The sequence below is a fragment of the Carya illinoinensis genome, chromosome 13, assembly GCF_018687715.1.
Source record: "Carya illinoinensis cultivar Pawnee chromosome 13, C.illinoinensisPawnee_v1, whole genome shotgun sequence".
NCBI classification, from domain to species: Eukaryota; Viridiplantae; Streptophyta; class Magnoliopsida; order Fagales; family Juglandaceae; genus Carya; species Carya illinoinensis.
Genome location: NC_056764.1, coordinates 31000011 through 31016647, shown reverse-complemented (window position 1 = coordinate 31016647; position 16637 = coordinate 31000011). Strand labels below are relative to the sequence as shown.

Below are 16637 nucleotides of genomic sequence, written 5' to 3'. Positions count from 1 at the left end.
CTTAAAATGCCCTTCCTTGTGACAGTGGAAACATTTGAATTGTTTCCCCTTTGACTTAGACCTATATCTTTTATTTTCATTTTTACCCTTCCTATCTCTCTTTTCTGTTCTACCTCTGACAGACAAGCCTTCCCCATGATTTTGTTTGGTATCTCCCCTACTTTGAAGTTCCCTAGTATGAAGTACAGATTGTACTTCATCAAGTGTCAAAGAGTCCCTACCATACATCATGGTTTCTTTTAGACTTAGGTATGATGAGTCCAAAGAACTCATCAAGAGGATGGCCTGATCCTCATCCTCCACCTTAATGTCTATATTGGCTAAGTCTAATATGATTTTGTTGAACTCATCTAGGTGCTGTCCTATTGGAGTCCCAGGGGTCATCTTGAAGGTATACAGTCTTGTTTTCTTGTGTAATCTGTTTGCTAAAGACTTTGTCATATATAGGTTTTCTAATTTCAGCCAAATGCCTGCAGCCGTGTCCTCGCTAGCCACCTCTCTCAGGACTTTATCCCAAGAGAGAGGATTAGGGCACTATGGGCTTTCTGGAGAATGTCCTTCTGGACAAGCCCCTTATCTTCCTCCTTTGAGGAAGAGCCCTTCTATTTCTCACCTAGGAGAGCATCTTGCAGTCCATGTTGGACTAGCAGTGCTCTCATTTTTATTCTCCATAGGCCGAAATCATTGTCACCAGTGAACTTTTCTATATCAAATCTCATGGTCCCCATTGAACCTAGGCTCTAGATACCACTTGTTATAAAACTTGTGTTTTATAGTTACAAAAAAAGCCAAGATTTAATAAGGAAATTCACTGTTTAATATTCTATATATAAGACTTGTTCACAGAAAACAAAAGCACGTACTTCTTTCTCTTGTGACTCAAAAACAGAATGCTCAAGATTACATTAGAAGCAACATATGTATATAACAGCTATGATCACAAGACCAACATTATACCAACACAGATCCATCTATCAATATATACAGCATCTTCCAGATCAGATATATCACACGGATCAACAAGATAAGCAAGAACAGATATATCAGGAGATTACAGGAATCATATATTAACAAGAAAATAAATGGAAGTAGGAAAGCAAGGAAAGAACACACCGAGATACGTGGTTCGACCCTAATGGTCTACATCCACGGCAGGAATGGCCTCAGAGATCTTTATTGATGAATCAAATTAATCACAGAGAAGCCTCAGTTCAGATACATACAGAAACACTCAAATCTCACAAAGAAATCACACCGATTTCTTCCCTCAAGCACAAACCCTAGAAAACCCTAGAATCGCCCCCTTTCCCTCTCTGCCTCTTATTCTCAGCCGATACACCACATGAGCTCTGCACTAGGGTTACAAGAGAACAAGATGTATATATATGGTGCATCAGGATTGTAACACGTGAATCGGATCCAACGGCTCAGCTCATATACTCGGATTAAAGGCACAAGCTCCTCACGTGCCTGTTGAAGGCAGATTTAAGCTTCACGAGACCAGTTCGAGCCACAAGCTCTTCATGCACTTAAACATAAAACAAACCATTAGTAATTAAATAACCAGCAGATAAGAAAATGATTTGACATACATATTACATATATATATATATATGAAAATATAATAGACATTGTTTTGATGCGTTTCCTCTTCCCCAAATTCCCCTCCTAATTTGTATTTCAGTACCTATGTTGCTTGTCATTCATGAAGCTCAATATTCAAACTAATTCACATGCACAGTCAGTAAATTAAGCTCACTTTGTTGCATGCTTTGTTCGTTTTGTGCCAAATATCTTACCATTTTTTTTGGAGTTGGAATTACATTCCTTTTCAATTTCCATTCAAGAGATCTTATGTGTGTCGCACCCGCGCGTCGAGATGTTGAGAAATTAAAACAAAACAAAAAAGGCCATTTTCTTTCTTATAGGAACACATGATTTATCACTACATAAGAAGAATAAAGATAATTACAGTAGTAACTACTTCAATTGTGAATTTTATAGTAATAGAAATATATGTCCTACCAATTCAAAATATGTAACTATCTATCCACTTGATTAGGCCGTAAAAGATTTACGTTATTAGAAAAGATGACTGGTCCAAATCCATATGAGAAAACTACATTACATCTCAAAAATAACACATAGAATGGGGTAGCTAGGTGATAATATGGTAACTATGAGGAAGCAAAACCTAAATAAAAAATAATGCAATCACACACGTACAATGTCAAAATAATCAAATTAAGCAACATGTAACCGAACACAAGATTTTGGGGACGAAGTAAAAACCCTTTAAAGAATTTCTCGAAGGTAAAACCATCCATTTTTAGCCAATGATCAAGAGACTCAATCCACTAGATCAAGAGTTCAGTTATATAAATTCCAGTTAATGCAACGTCCTCCCATAAAGAACTCTCTTTTATATCAAACGAGCAACATGCTTGTCGGACCTCTTGTCATAGGGGCTCCAAAGCCTCTACAATTCATCTGCTGTTGTGGATTTTGCATAGACTGATAGAAGTTGAGTGCAAAGAACTTGAGTGTAGCCTAAGTTCTTCTGCTGCCACTTGTGATGATCACTAACACCAACAGCTAGACGTTAGAAACGCATTTCTTTTTCATATGTACGTACGTGTCAACTAATTTTGCAATATTCATCTCATTAAATTATCAATTTCGACATTTACCCCTAAACAAATAGCAACTAGTTACTAATTCTATGTAAACAAGTTTTCAAAAACCCTTCATTAAAAAATTAACAAATGAAAAATATAAAAATGATTATTTTTTCTTCTCGGTTAGTTACTTCTTTTATTATTTTATATTTTTTTATTATTATATTGTCTTTTTAAGTATGATCCAAATGCCGGTGAAATGCAAAATTTACCTCATTTTACATAAACTTGCCTGCATTGGATTATCCCAATGCAAAGTTATATGACTTTTAGTTACAGTAGCAACTACCTATGGTCATATTTGGATCTTCACTGGCAAAGGCAAAAGCAATAATTTAATCAATAAACATATATATGTTTTCTATATATGGCTCTTCAATTTTATTTATTTGTTAATTAATTATATTTGGGTCTTCACTGTACAAAGGCCAAAGCATGAATAGTTTGTCTCTACCAATTAAGTTAATTATAATTTGATTATTAATTAACATATGATCGATAGAATTGTAAAATAAGAAAAAAAAATTAATTAAAGAAATATTATGATTAAATTAATAATATTTTATTTTGACTACTAGATGGATAATCCAATGTGGGAATCTCTTTTGAATAGAATAGGCAAAAGGCAAAATATGACATATTATCCAAATTTTAACTTTGCATTTGTATAATCTAATGTTAATACTCTTAGCCCGTGCTTGAATAGAGATTATATTGATCTATAGTAGAGTTATTTTTTATCTATAGAAGATACTTATTCCTAAATTCTTCCCGAACATAAAAATTCTTCATCTCAATATATTTTACTTTTTTCATTAAAACATATATTAAATTAAAATATAAAAAAGGCCTCAACTTAAAAAACAAATATAAAAGTAAGTATATTGTAGTTAGGGTTAGAGAAGCCCTTAAAAGATTGTTTGATGCGTTTGTCGTACTTGGGGTGGGTAATACTCCGGCACCTACACCTACCGCATCGTCTCTTCCCAAAGTTGAGATGAGGAAAAAGCGTAGGTTGGGGGGTGAGAGGCTGGGGTAGATTTTCGAGCATCATCAGCCTTCAGACACACGATCGGAGTTAGATAGATACTTGGCAGCAGAAATGCACCCATTTACGAAGGCGTTTGATATTTGTCTTGATGGAATGTCAATACTGTCAAGTATCTCATCCTTGGAGACATAGCCCGCACTATTTTGGTCATTCTTATGACCAAGATAGTGTCAGAGTTGGCATTTAGCATCGGAGGATGCATATTGGATCCATTCTGGAGTTCATTGTATCCTACCATCGTAGAAGCATTGATTTGAACTCAAAATTAAATCAAAGGTAAGCCAATTCATATTTCGGATGTGGTAGACTATGTGGAAACCAAGGAGGAGACGAGTGGTGATCAGGTTGCATCCGATAACCGCTCTTACTTTTGATATTGCTATAATATTATTTTTGCTTATAATATATTGTGATATTATTTATATTCAAATTTAATTGTGTAGGGACAATTTGGTCAAATGCCCCTATGTCTACATCAGCAGCAATATGACTTCGTAGTTCGATCCACCATCACCATTGGTTTGTATAATGATTCTCTTGGTTATTTGTAGTATGTATATAATGTTTATTTTTTGTAATTCTAAATTTTTTGTTATTTTTTTCAGCTTTTATAGTCTCATTGTCACATGCTCAATCTCAATGATCTCAATCTCATCTTGGTTTGTAATTTTAATTTTTTTTTTTAACTTTTTCACATATCTATATAATGTTTGTATTTATGATTTTTTTTCTTATTTTATTTTTTAATTTTTATAGTCCCACACCCTCACTTGCCCAAATTTCAACCCTAATTCCAAATTCCCAATGATCTAATCTACAATCCTCAATAGTCTCAATTGGTTCGTACTTGTAGTTTAATCTTTTTAACGTTTTTACATACATATATATTATTATATTGTTTGTGACTCTAACTTGTTTTCTTATTAACCTTTTCATAGTCTCACTTGCCCACCACTTCCAAATTCCAATCTCAAGACTCAAAGTCATCTTGCTAGTCTATTAGATAAAATTTGTGATATTGTAATCTTATTTATTTTAATTATTTGATAATTTGTGATATTTTTAGATTCATTTGTAATAAATATATATTAATTTATATTATTGTAAAAGCTTAGAATACTTAGATTTTTATGTTTTATGCTTTAACAACCTTGTTTAGTTTTATGTTATATGTAAATTGTAAAATCTAGTCAGTAGTTTTTTTTTTTTTTTTTTTTTTTTTTTAATATGGGGCTTAAAAATAGTTTTTGGGCCAAAAGACCTTGTGCACATTTGGGTCAAGCTGGGGTGGATGGACCAGGGATCCAAATCCGCCCCCTGTTGCCTATAAGGTGGCCCTACTCCTGTGGTGCCGGGCTAGATCCTGGTGGCGGGGTGCGGGAAGCGGTCTCCCCACCCACTCTTAGCAGTGACTTTTTGTTTCTCAATTTAAAAACTTCATGGCCTTTCCAATTTCATATGCTCATATGGTCAGAACATATACTTACCTGTGTAGTACTTTTCCATTCTCTTTGATAGTACCTCATGAGTGCCTTGATGGTTTTCCTGAAGACCAAATTCATGAGTGCTTAGACTCCGCATGATCATCATCTGAGATTTTTCTCTATGGATGTGTTGCTTGAAGATCGTGTTGGGGGAATTAGCATGTGACATGCAAAAATGATTAGAAAATTAAACACTAAGGTTGTTTTTGGTTGTTGAACCAAACTTAACTCATCTCAACATACTTTATACATTTTAACCTAAAAAGTCAAACACATCTCAATTTTAAAAAGTTAAACACATTTCAATGGAACTCACAAAATAAGATTATTCACAACTCAACCCAACTAATCTCAACCTCCAAACGTACCCTAAGCTTGTGTTGGGCTTTATATTTCTCGAGCTTTTTAAAAAGTAGAGGCTTGCTTTAGCCTATGCATGTTTGGATACAAATTATATTGATCTTTACTGGAGTTTTGTTTTTTTTTTTTTTTGGTTAAATCTATAGTATATACGTCTTTCTAATTTCTTCCCAAACATACAAAATTCTTCATCTCAATCTATTTACTTTTTTCATTAAAACATATATTAATTTAAAAATTTTAAAAGGCCTCAACTTTAAAAAAAAAAAAAAAACAGAAAGAATTTTTTTTAAAAAAATTTATAGTCTTTTAAAATTAAGAAATTTATTCTTTAAATAGGTTTTAAAAGTGGGACTGAGTTTTTCACCAATTATAAAAATCACATCTCTGGAATTTTAAGAAATCTTCAAACAACCATGTCAGCCAACCAACTCCATTTCCAGATAATGCCTGGGCTCCCAATTCCTGGTGATCATGGGGGAATACCTCTCCCAAGTGTCCCAGTTCCCCCTTGCCTTAGCAAGGCCGAGTCCATATCCCATCAGAGTCCAAGCTGCGCCCGCACTTGGCGACTAATGGGAAAACACCTCTCCCAAGCATTTCAGTCCCTCATCAGCATAAGCCGATAAGCCATACCTGAAACCAGTGATCAAAGGAATGAACACCTTTCCCAAGTGTCCTAGTCCCTCCTTGCCATCTAGTGCAGATGATTTAGTGCCCACTTGGTTTTCTAGGTCGATGCTTTACGCTTGCACCTCGGTAGTCAAGCGAGGGAACACCTCTCCTAAGTGCACTAGTCTCTCCTCACCGCCCAGCGCGATCAATTTCAGATCCCGCCTGGTTCTTTGGGGTGATGATCTGTGCTCGTGCCTCAGCAGCAGCATCTCTTCTAGAAAACATCGGGTGTTTGCACTCACACCACAATTGTTGCCAGCTAGTTACCTTCGAGAACGATCCTCTGGGCTCAAAAACTGCCTCTAGTGACTTGAGTTTTTTATGAACAGTAGTGAGTTGAGATGGTGGAGTGAGTTTTGTAGAGCCCACCTAAGATGAGTTTAGATGGATTTATGAGAAGTTGAAAAAGGTTGTGGGTCCCGCGTGTAAAGAGGTGTTAGTTGAAAATGGTTTAGGGTCCCACATGTAAAAAAGGTTTTGAGTTAAGATGAGTTTAATGATTTGAAAGTTGTGTGTTTGCATGTTAAACTCAGTTTAAAATTAGACTGATCTCAGTTCAATCCAAGTTTCAAACGGGGCCTCAAAGTTCTCTTGTGGAGCAAAACAACTTTAAGAATCACGCGGTAATTGAAAGCAAGGGTAAATTTGTCCCTACAAAACACTAGCACATTCTCAAAGTCCTCAAGTTAGAAAGTAGGGGAGAAAGAAAGAAGGGATAAGGGTGGGGTTGTGATAGGGTGTTAGGGATGTGACATAAAGGGGGTGGAGGTGACATAAAGTAGAGGAAAAAGGAAAATAAATAGGTAGGAAGAAAGAAGACCTAGGGGACTTCGAGACTTCTCCCGCACGATTCTTGGGCAACCGAGAAAGGGAGAGCTTCTTCAACCTCTAGACAAAAATCACAACTGCATCATTTGTACAATGAGCTAAGAAAGGCCACGAGAGACTATAAAATACTCTTACTTATAGTGGATCTACATCCTAAACGACCCAAATCGTCACCGTTAGCCAGGAATGACTCATTCTCCCTCTTCGATATGTCCTTACAAAACAGGCCTTAACAACAACCATCAAAACAAAAACAAAGAGAAAAAGTTGGAGTTTTTTTTAATGTAAATTTAAAGGAGTGTATCATCGATTTAGCAGATAAAATGATAAACTTCATTTTAGTCGCACATGCAACAATAAAAGGAAGCTCAAGGGTGCCAAATTACATAGATGAAAATGAATCGGGCTATATGGATTTTTCCACAGAAATGATGTTAGGGATTACGTATATTAAAAAATCCTTATCAATAATAACAGTGCACTGGATAACTAGTATTAGACGTGTTGATGGAATTGTCCTTGGAAAGTAGATGACAAGTCCTTATTCAATGTTGGTCCCGGCTTGTCCTCTGTATTCAAAGCAAACATATCTTCCTTCTATCCGACCCTTTAGTGATGATCTCAATATATAAAATATCTACATGATCTCAATACAATAGCCAGGAAAATAACGTATATGGATTACTAAAACATGCACTTCCTTTTCAAAGTTGATTAACATGGATCACTCTTTCTCTTACTTAATTTTGTTGGTAAGGGTTTTTATCATCATTTTTCTTAAGAAAACGTACCCATACTATATGTCCCACAAGAGCTACTTAGGGTATCTAGTTCATGTATGAAGGTTTCAATTAACTAGTACCAATGTTTGGTGAGTTGACTCCTGTAACAACTTCATCTGTGAATTTTATAGAAATAGAGATAATGCCCTAACAATTCAAAATTTGTAATTGTCTATATATCCTCTTGTTTAGCATGCCACAAAAGATTTATGTAATGAGAAAAGATGATTCGTTTGAATCAATTTGAGAAAACTACGTCCGTCCCATCTCAAAACTAACATGTAGAACATGGTAGGTGATGATATCGGAACTACACAAAAGCAAGACCTAAATAAAAAAATAATGCAACCACACACAATGACCAAAATAATCAAAGTAGTATATAATTGAACACGAGATTTTGGTGACAAGTTGAAAGCCCTCTAAAAAACTTATCAATGGTAAAACCATCATTCTTTAGCCAATCAAGAGACTCAACTCACTAGAAGGATCTAGTTATACAAATTCCACTTCCAACCTCCTATGAAGAACTCTCTCCTATATCAGACAATCAACATGCTGGCCTCTTGTTATAGGGGCTCCAAAACCTCTGAACGACTCATCTATATATCTTGGTTTCCTCCTCCGAAACTATTGTGGATTTTGCATAGAAGTTGGATGCTAAGAACTTGAGTGAAGCCCAAGAAAAAACCTAGGTGAGAAACCTCTTTGAACTCACCAATACAAAAGTCACTTCATCCTAGCTAGCAAGCACGACTAAAATGGCCTTATATATGTTCTATTTGGTTTTGTGCATGCAATTAGAGTTTCCCTTTCAAATAAAGTACATAGTGATAAAAAATTGAACAACTTTGAGAAGAAGAAATCCATATTTTGGCCGAATTTTATATTCTCCTGCTGCCACATGTCACTAACGCAAACAGTTAGCGCCCTAGAAGTTGGATCAAATAGTGCCTCATGTGTTGTCAAAGGAAATTGAATTCTAGTACGTACTCAGTTTTAATTTCTATATGATCAATAGAACTCATTTCTATTTTATATGTAGGGGCAAAAGAAAGAAAGCTTAAGATCTGATTTTGCTACATTGAGGCTGCCGGCCTGCTTGTGATCTGTCCCTTATAAGTTTTTCAAGAAATTTCGCATGCAATATCTTACGAAGTCATTGAATTCTTCGATCTCATCATGATATGGACTCTTAAAAAGATAAAACTAATGCTAGAATTTTTGTATCATCTTGTGATTGTGCTGCTTGAAGATGCTGTGTGAAAAGCAAGTTGTGACAAACAAAATTTTTAATTTCACCTTCATGATCAATAACACCACTACGGGCATTTTAATTAAGAAATAGTCAAAACAACCAAGTTCGCCAAAAGAATGATATTACTAAGTAATGAGTGTATTTAGGCCCCGTTTGGATAGTATTAAAAGTATTTTATCTCATTTCATTATTACAACTTTCCCAAATTCTCACACAAAATATAATAAATAATTCAACTTTTTCAAATTTTAAAACAATAATAATATTAAAAAATAATATTTTAAAATATTTTATTCAACTTTTAACTTTCATCTCAACTCATTTTATCTCAACTCACTATTCAAACGGCACCTTATTCTTTCAATTTTATGGAATTCCACCTGAGCATATTGAGCAAAATTCATTTCTCCATATTCTTATTGGAAGTGATCTCTATTTGGCTCATTTAAAAAAAAAAAAAAAAAAAAAAACAAGAAGAAGATCTAAGTAATTTTTTAACTTTCGAAATTAAGTGTATGTTTTTGCCCTGTGATGACTTCTTACCAATGTTTCCACATCTGGAAGTGTATGTAGTGAATTTGTACAGTTGGGCCATTGTGTAGTTGATGTTTTAGTAGTTGTTTGATAAGGTTTAAACATGGTATATGGAGTTGTATGAGTGGTTGTGGTTTTTTTTTTTTTTTTGAGGTGGTGTTGAGTGAATTTATGGAGTTATGATTGGAAATTTGTCATGAGTTAGAATTAGTATCAACATCTATATTTATGAGTGAACTCACTTTTGAGACAAAGTGATTTCCTACATGTTCTTTCTTGTATGTCACTTGGTGCACCGAGTTTAAAATGGAGAGATTTCACATTCTGTTTTTCTTAAGTTGGTTATCGGGATTTGCATAACCCTACTACGGGCCTAAACATGGTTAGTTATTCTTGTGCCAAAGGTCTTTTTTATATATAATTATATTTTGCATAAAAATTTTTTTAAAAATTATAATAATGAGATGAGATAAAACATTTCTGACCTAGTCGCAAATGCAACAATAAAAGGAAGCTCAAGGGTGCCAAATTACATGGATGAAAATGAATCAGGCTAAATGGTTTTTTCCACTGAAGTGATGTCAGGGATTATGTATATTAAAAGATCCTTATCAATAATGACAGTGCACTAGATAACTGATGTTAGACGTGTGGATGGAATTGTCCTTGGAAAATAGATGACAAGTCCTTATTCAATGTTGGTCCCGGCCGACTTGTCCTCTGTATTCAAAGTAAACATATCTTCTTTCTATCCCTTTAGTGATGAATCTCAATATATAAAATATCAACATGATCTCGATACAATAGCCAGGAAAATAGTGTATATTGATTACTAGAACATGCCCTATTCCTTTTCAGAGATCTATCAACCTTGATTTTGTTGCTAAGGGCTTTCTTTCTTTTGCTCCATTAATTGAGAACACTTTAAAGTATAGCTAGTTTGGGACCTAATTGCAAGGATCCTTTCTTTATATTTATTTAATTAGGAATAAGTATGATTTTGTAAGTATCAATATAATTATTCCAATAATTATTCAAAAACGTTGGGCATCTTTCACTTTCCAAATCGGCCCTTTACTTTATTAATAATTGCCAATTGGACCCTTTATTCCAATAATTCGATCTCATGCTCCGGCTCGATCATGGCAACTGGCAAGACAATGCCTCCCACAAATCATGCAAACAGCTATCTAGTATTCACTTATACTTTTAATACCATTAATATATTAATTTTACCATATATGGGATTTTGGTTGGTTTCCACCTTATAAATCAGTACCCACACGACAGCTTTATAGTTTGAATAAAACTCGTTTGGATAGTGAAAGTATTTCATTTCATCTCTATAATTTTTCTAAATTTTTACACAAAATATAATAAACAATTTAATTGTTTCAAATTCTAAAACAATAATAATATTAAAAAATAATATTCTAACAATAGTTTATTCAACTTTCATCTTAATTAATCTCATCTCAACTTACTATTTAAACTGCACCTAAGAAACAAATATACATGAATTTCTTTCCTTTCCCTTTAAAAGCAAAGGTGACATTAATAATATTTACTAATATAGAGTACGCAAGTATCGTATATTTCTTTTTTTCTTAAAAGTAAATAAATATATATAGAATATATATAAAAAATAATAATATTTTAATAGTAGACTTCACTTTTTTAAAAAATCATTTTAAAAGGGAGTGTGGCAATAGAAAAATCATGAATGCCTTCGTTATTTTCCTGGATTGCTTATGCTTTATTCTTTAACCTATAGATCAAATTTAAAATAATTGCATAAAACAATTATGCCAACTATATATAGCAATGAAAAATTTGGTGGAGGCCATTGCTCTTGTCACCCTCTTAATTGGGGAGATGATTAATGTGAGAATCAGCGCATGATTTCCATAGTCGAACACGTGTATGTTGTACCAATTGGTAGTTCTTGACATCTTGTGGCTTGATAAAAACAATTCTTTATATTTGCCAATTAGTGCTACCAATTGTTCTCTAGTCCCCAACTTGTGGGAATGAGGCTAGACTTGATCTTTTGTTGGTCGACTTACTAACATCAACCAAAATCACGGACAGTCTAGCCTAGCTAGGGGTGCTATCTGCATCTAAACCCAGATCGATTGAGGTCTGAATTGTTACCGTTAGCTAGGAATGACTCATTCTCCATCTTCAATATGTCCTTACAAAATAGGCCTTAACAACGACCATCAAAACAAAAACAAAAAGAAAAAGTTTTGAGTTTTTTCATGTAAATTTAAAGGAGTGTATCCATCAATTTAGCAGATGAAACGATAAACTTCATTTTAGTCGGAAATGCAACAATAAAAAGAAGCTCAATGGTGCCAAATTACATTTATGAAAATGAATCGGGCTAAATGGTTTTTTCCACCGAAGTGATGTCAGGGATTACGTATATTAAAAAATCCTTATCAATAATGACAGTATATTGGATAACTGGTATTAGACGTGTGGATGGAATTTTCCTTGCAAAATAGATGACAAGTCCTTATTCAATGTTGGTACATATCTTCCTTCTATCCCTTTAGCGATGATCTCAATATATAAAATATCTACGTGATCTAAAAAAAATAGCCAGGAAAATAACGTATATGGATTACTAAAACATGAACTTCCTTTTCAGAGATCTATCAACCTTGATTTTGTTGCTAAAGGCTTTCTTTCTTTTGCTCCATTAATTGAGGCTGCGTGCAGGCCTACTTGTTTCTCATCGTGTGAATGTGTTGAAGCTTGAAGATGCTGGGGGAAAGTCACCTTCAATAACACCACTACTGCATTTTAATTAAGAAATAGTCAAAACAACCAAGTTAATTCGGCAAGAGAAAGATATATAATACTAAATAATGAGTACATTTATTCTTTCGATTTTATGGTATATTCCACCCTGAGCATACTAAGCAAAATTCATTTTTCCATATTCTTATAGGAAGTCTATGTCCCTTCTAAGTAATTGTTTAACTTTCAATAAAGTCAAAAGATGAAATATAGTTAAGGAATTTTTGTTTTTATATTGAAAATGATATAATTGTAATTTTGAGTAAAAAAAATTTAACGGGTCACTAACGGGTTAAGCAGGTTGACCCATTAGTGACCCCTTAATGAATTATGTCTTAATGGGTTAACCCGTTAACACTAAACTCAAACCCACTAATTACATTTTATGTTTTGTTCGTGCTGGATTAACGGATCGTGTTACATATTGACATCCCAATAAATAAGACCATATTGCAAATATTAATAATAAAGGAAAAAAACATTAAACTAATTTCTTTAATGCCTATCTTTAGGAGTAGTACTGTGTAGGTCCATCACTTTCCTGCATGGTTAATTAGGGGATGATTGGAGCAAATAGTATGGTTGTTTGAGGTGATTATGGATATTTTTTCCAAGGATTGGGCTACGGCAGCATTTGTTTTTTGTTTTCATATTTTTTAAATATTTTTAAAAGATAATAAAATATATCAATATATGTAAAATCATTTTTTTAATTATTAAATAAAAAAAATTTGACCAACGGTCAACAAGGACGGTCAAGCCCAAGTGGCATACAAGCTTTTCGCTTTTTCCAAATTCTCATCTTTCATAATAATAATAATAATAATAATAATAATAATAAAACAACATAAAAATCAAGAATTTTATTTATTATACCTGGTGATTAGGCTGGCACCTGTTAAAACAGAGGCTTGCTTTAGCCCATGTTTGATAGAGATTATATTGCTTTATACTAGAGTTATTATTATTATTATTATTATTATTATTATTATTATTATTTTATCTATAGTAGATACTTGTTCGTAATTTCTTGTCAACATATAAAATTCTTCATCTCAATTTATATTACTTTTTTTGTTACAACATATATTAAATTATTAATTTAAATTAGGAAAAAGGAATCAACTTTAAAAAAAATTAAATTAAATTAATTATAATTTTTTAAATTAAGAAATTTATTATTTAAACAGGTTTTAAAAGTGGGACTGAAATTTCAACAAAAACAAAGAAAACTTTTATCTCTACTCCCTATATATCCAATATTCAAAAACATTTGATCAATGGCCATATAGCAAATATTAATAATAAAGAAATATAAAACAAGAAAGATGACAACATACAGAGCATCAAGAGGACACTTCAAAGTATAGCTAGTTGTGGGACCTAATTGCAAGGGTCCTATCTTTATATTTATTTAATTAGGGATAAGTATGATTTTGCAAGTATCAATATAATTATTCCAATAATTATTAAAAAAAGTTGGGTATCTTTCACTTTCCAAATCGGCCCTCTACTTTATTAATAATTGCCAATTGGACCTTTGATTCCAATAATTCGAACTCATGGCAAGACAATGCCTCCCACAAATCATGCGTGTAAAGTACAGTAATACCATTAATATATTAATTTAACTATATATGGGATTTTGGTTGGCTTCCACCTTAGAATGTAGGAATCCTTCCGATTACTGGCATCGGAGGATTAGGAAAGACCACGCTAGCTCAACTCGTATTTAATGATGAGGAAATAGATAAACATTTTCATGAGCTAAAAATTTGGGTGTGCGTCTCTAATAATTTTGATGTTAGAAAAGTTGTTGAAAAAATACTTGAATCGGCAAAAAAAAATAAACAAAAGAGTGTTGAAATGGACACATTGGTGCATGCTCTTCGAAAAGAAATTGGTGGAAAGAAATAGTTACTTGTTTTGGATGATGTTTGGAATGAGGAGGTTGGAAAATGGGATGAATTGAAAAAACTATTGATGATTGGTGCAATTGGGAGTAGAATACTAGTAACTACACGTAGTGCAAAAGTTGCAAGAATTACCCAAACAATTGAACCATATTCCTTACGGGGTTTAGACAGCCAAAAGTCATGGTATTTATTTAAGCAAGTGGCATTTGAGAAAGGGAAAGGGCTAGAGAATTCCAGAATCGTGGCATTGGAAAGGAGATTGTAGAAAAGTGTTCAGGTGTGCCCCTTGTCATCAAAACAATTGGAAGGTTACTGTCCTTGGAAGATTCTGAAGCAGGGTGGGATTCTTTTAAAAACAATGAACTGCCAAAAATAAAAGAAAATGACATCTTACCAACTCTTAAGTTGAGTTATGATCAACTTCCGTCACATTTGAAACAATGTTTTGCTTATTGTAGTATATTTCCGAAGGATTACGTGATGAAAAAATCAAAATTGATAAATCTCTGGATAGCACAGAGGTTTATCAAGCTATCCAATCAAAATGAATGTCTTGAAGTTGTTGGTCATAAATATTTCATGGATTTACTTTGGAGATCCTTCTTTCAAGAAGCTGAAATCGATGATCTGGGAAACGTGATTACGAGTAAAATGCATGACCTCATGCATGATCTCGCAGTATCAGTAGCAGGATCATTGATCATCACATTAGATTCTGCGGAAACAAATATTAGTGAGAAAACTCGGCATGTATCATTGGTCGACAATAATAGTTTTTCCTTTGAAATTCCAACTTTCTTGTCTAAAGCCAGTAGGATTTGAACACTTATTTCGCCTGGTGAATTCAAGAATTTGAAAGAAGCGTCAAGTACTTCATGTGAAGCAATCTTTTCAAATTTGAAGTTCTTGCGAGTGCTGGATTTACATAGAGGACAGCTTAATTTACCGAGTTCCATGTATAAGTTGAAGCATTTAAGAGATCTTGATCTTTCAGGGAATTATAAAATTGAGAAGCTGCCCGATTCCATAAGTAGGTTGCAAAATTTGTATACACTACGACTCACTGGTTGCGTAAATCTTAGAGAATTGCCTAGAGGAATTACGAAATTAGTCAACCTCAGGCATCTTTACAATGATGGATGTGATCATTTGACTTATATGCCACGTGGATTGGGGCAATTGACAAATCTCCAGACATTATCTAAGTTTGTTTTCCACTCTTTTTCGGTACCAGAGGATAGTGGCCGGTTAAGCGAGCTAAACAGACTGAATAGCTTAAGTGGAGAATTAGAGATTAGGGATTTGAGAATTGGGGAAGACGTTGCATTGGATTATAAGGGTGCAAACCTAAAGGAGAAACAACATCTTCAGGTTTTGCATTTTAATTGGAGCAGAGAAAATATGGCATTGGAAGGCCTTGAACCTCACCCAAATCTTAAAAAGTTGTACATTGGTTCTTATAGGGGTGTGAAGCTTTCGGAAGGTTTTTCGTCACTCACAAATCTTGTTGATTTGGAATTAAGTTATTGTTGGAAATTGAAATATTTGCCACCATTGAGTCGACTACCCTCTCTTAAGAGTCTTCGACTGCACTTCCTAGCTAAAATAGAGTACGTATCAGATTGTAGTGACAACAATGAGTTATCTTCTTTTTCTTCATCAGCATTCTTCCCATCTCTGGAGGAAATTGAATTCGCTTTATGTCATAATCTGAAGGGTTGGTGGAGGAGGAGTGATTCTTATAATGTGGATGTCAATACTACTGATCATGCTTTATATTGAAAATACAAAAAGAAGATGCTTGAACGTGAAAAGGGAAAGAAGATGCTTGAACGTGCAGCAGCAGCAGAATTATTCTGCTTTCCAGATGCTTGAACATGCAGCAGCAGAGGATTATTCTTCTTTCCAGATGCTTGAACGTGCAGCAGCAGATGATTATTTTTCTTTCAGCTTTTGGCATGTGAAGCAGCAGACCAGCAGGACAGAAAGAAGCAGCAGGAGAACACACACATGCAGACCAGCAGAACACTCACTTGGACAGCACTCATTCGGACTCACACATGCATCAAAACAGCAACTTACAGCAGCACATGCATCATTTCTCGTTGGAAAATAGTTTTTTTTTTTTATCAAGTGTCTCTATCACTTCAGTATAAATGTCAAGCTCGAATGTATAGAATTAATTATGAAAAACAGTTCAATGAGAAGATTACAAAAATACATTTCTGATTTCTTCTTACTCACTTCCTGTTCTTCAATAACA

General features: G+C 33.9%; 1 pseudogene; it reads left to right on the top strand.

Annotated features, from left to right (window-relative positions):
* Window positions 1-466: 466 nt before the first annotated feature.
* On the top strand, window positions 467-16028 carry LOC122291140 (annotated as a pseudogene).
* The last annotated feature ends 609 nt before the right edge of the window (window positions 16029-16637 follow it).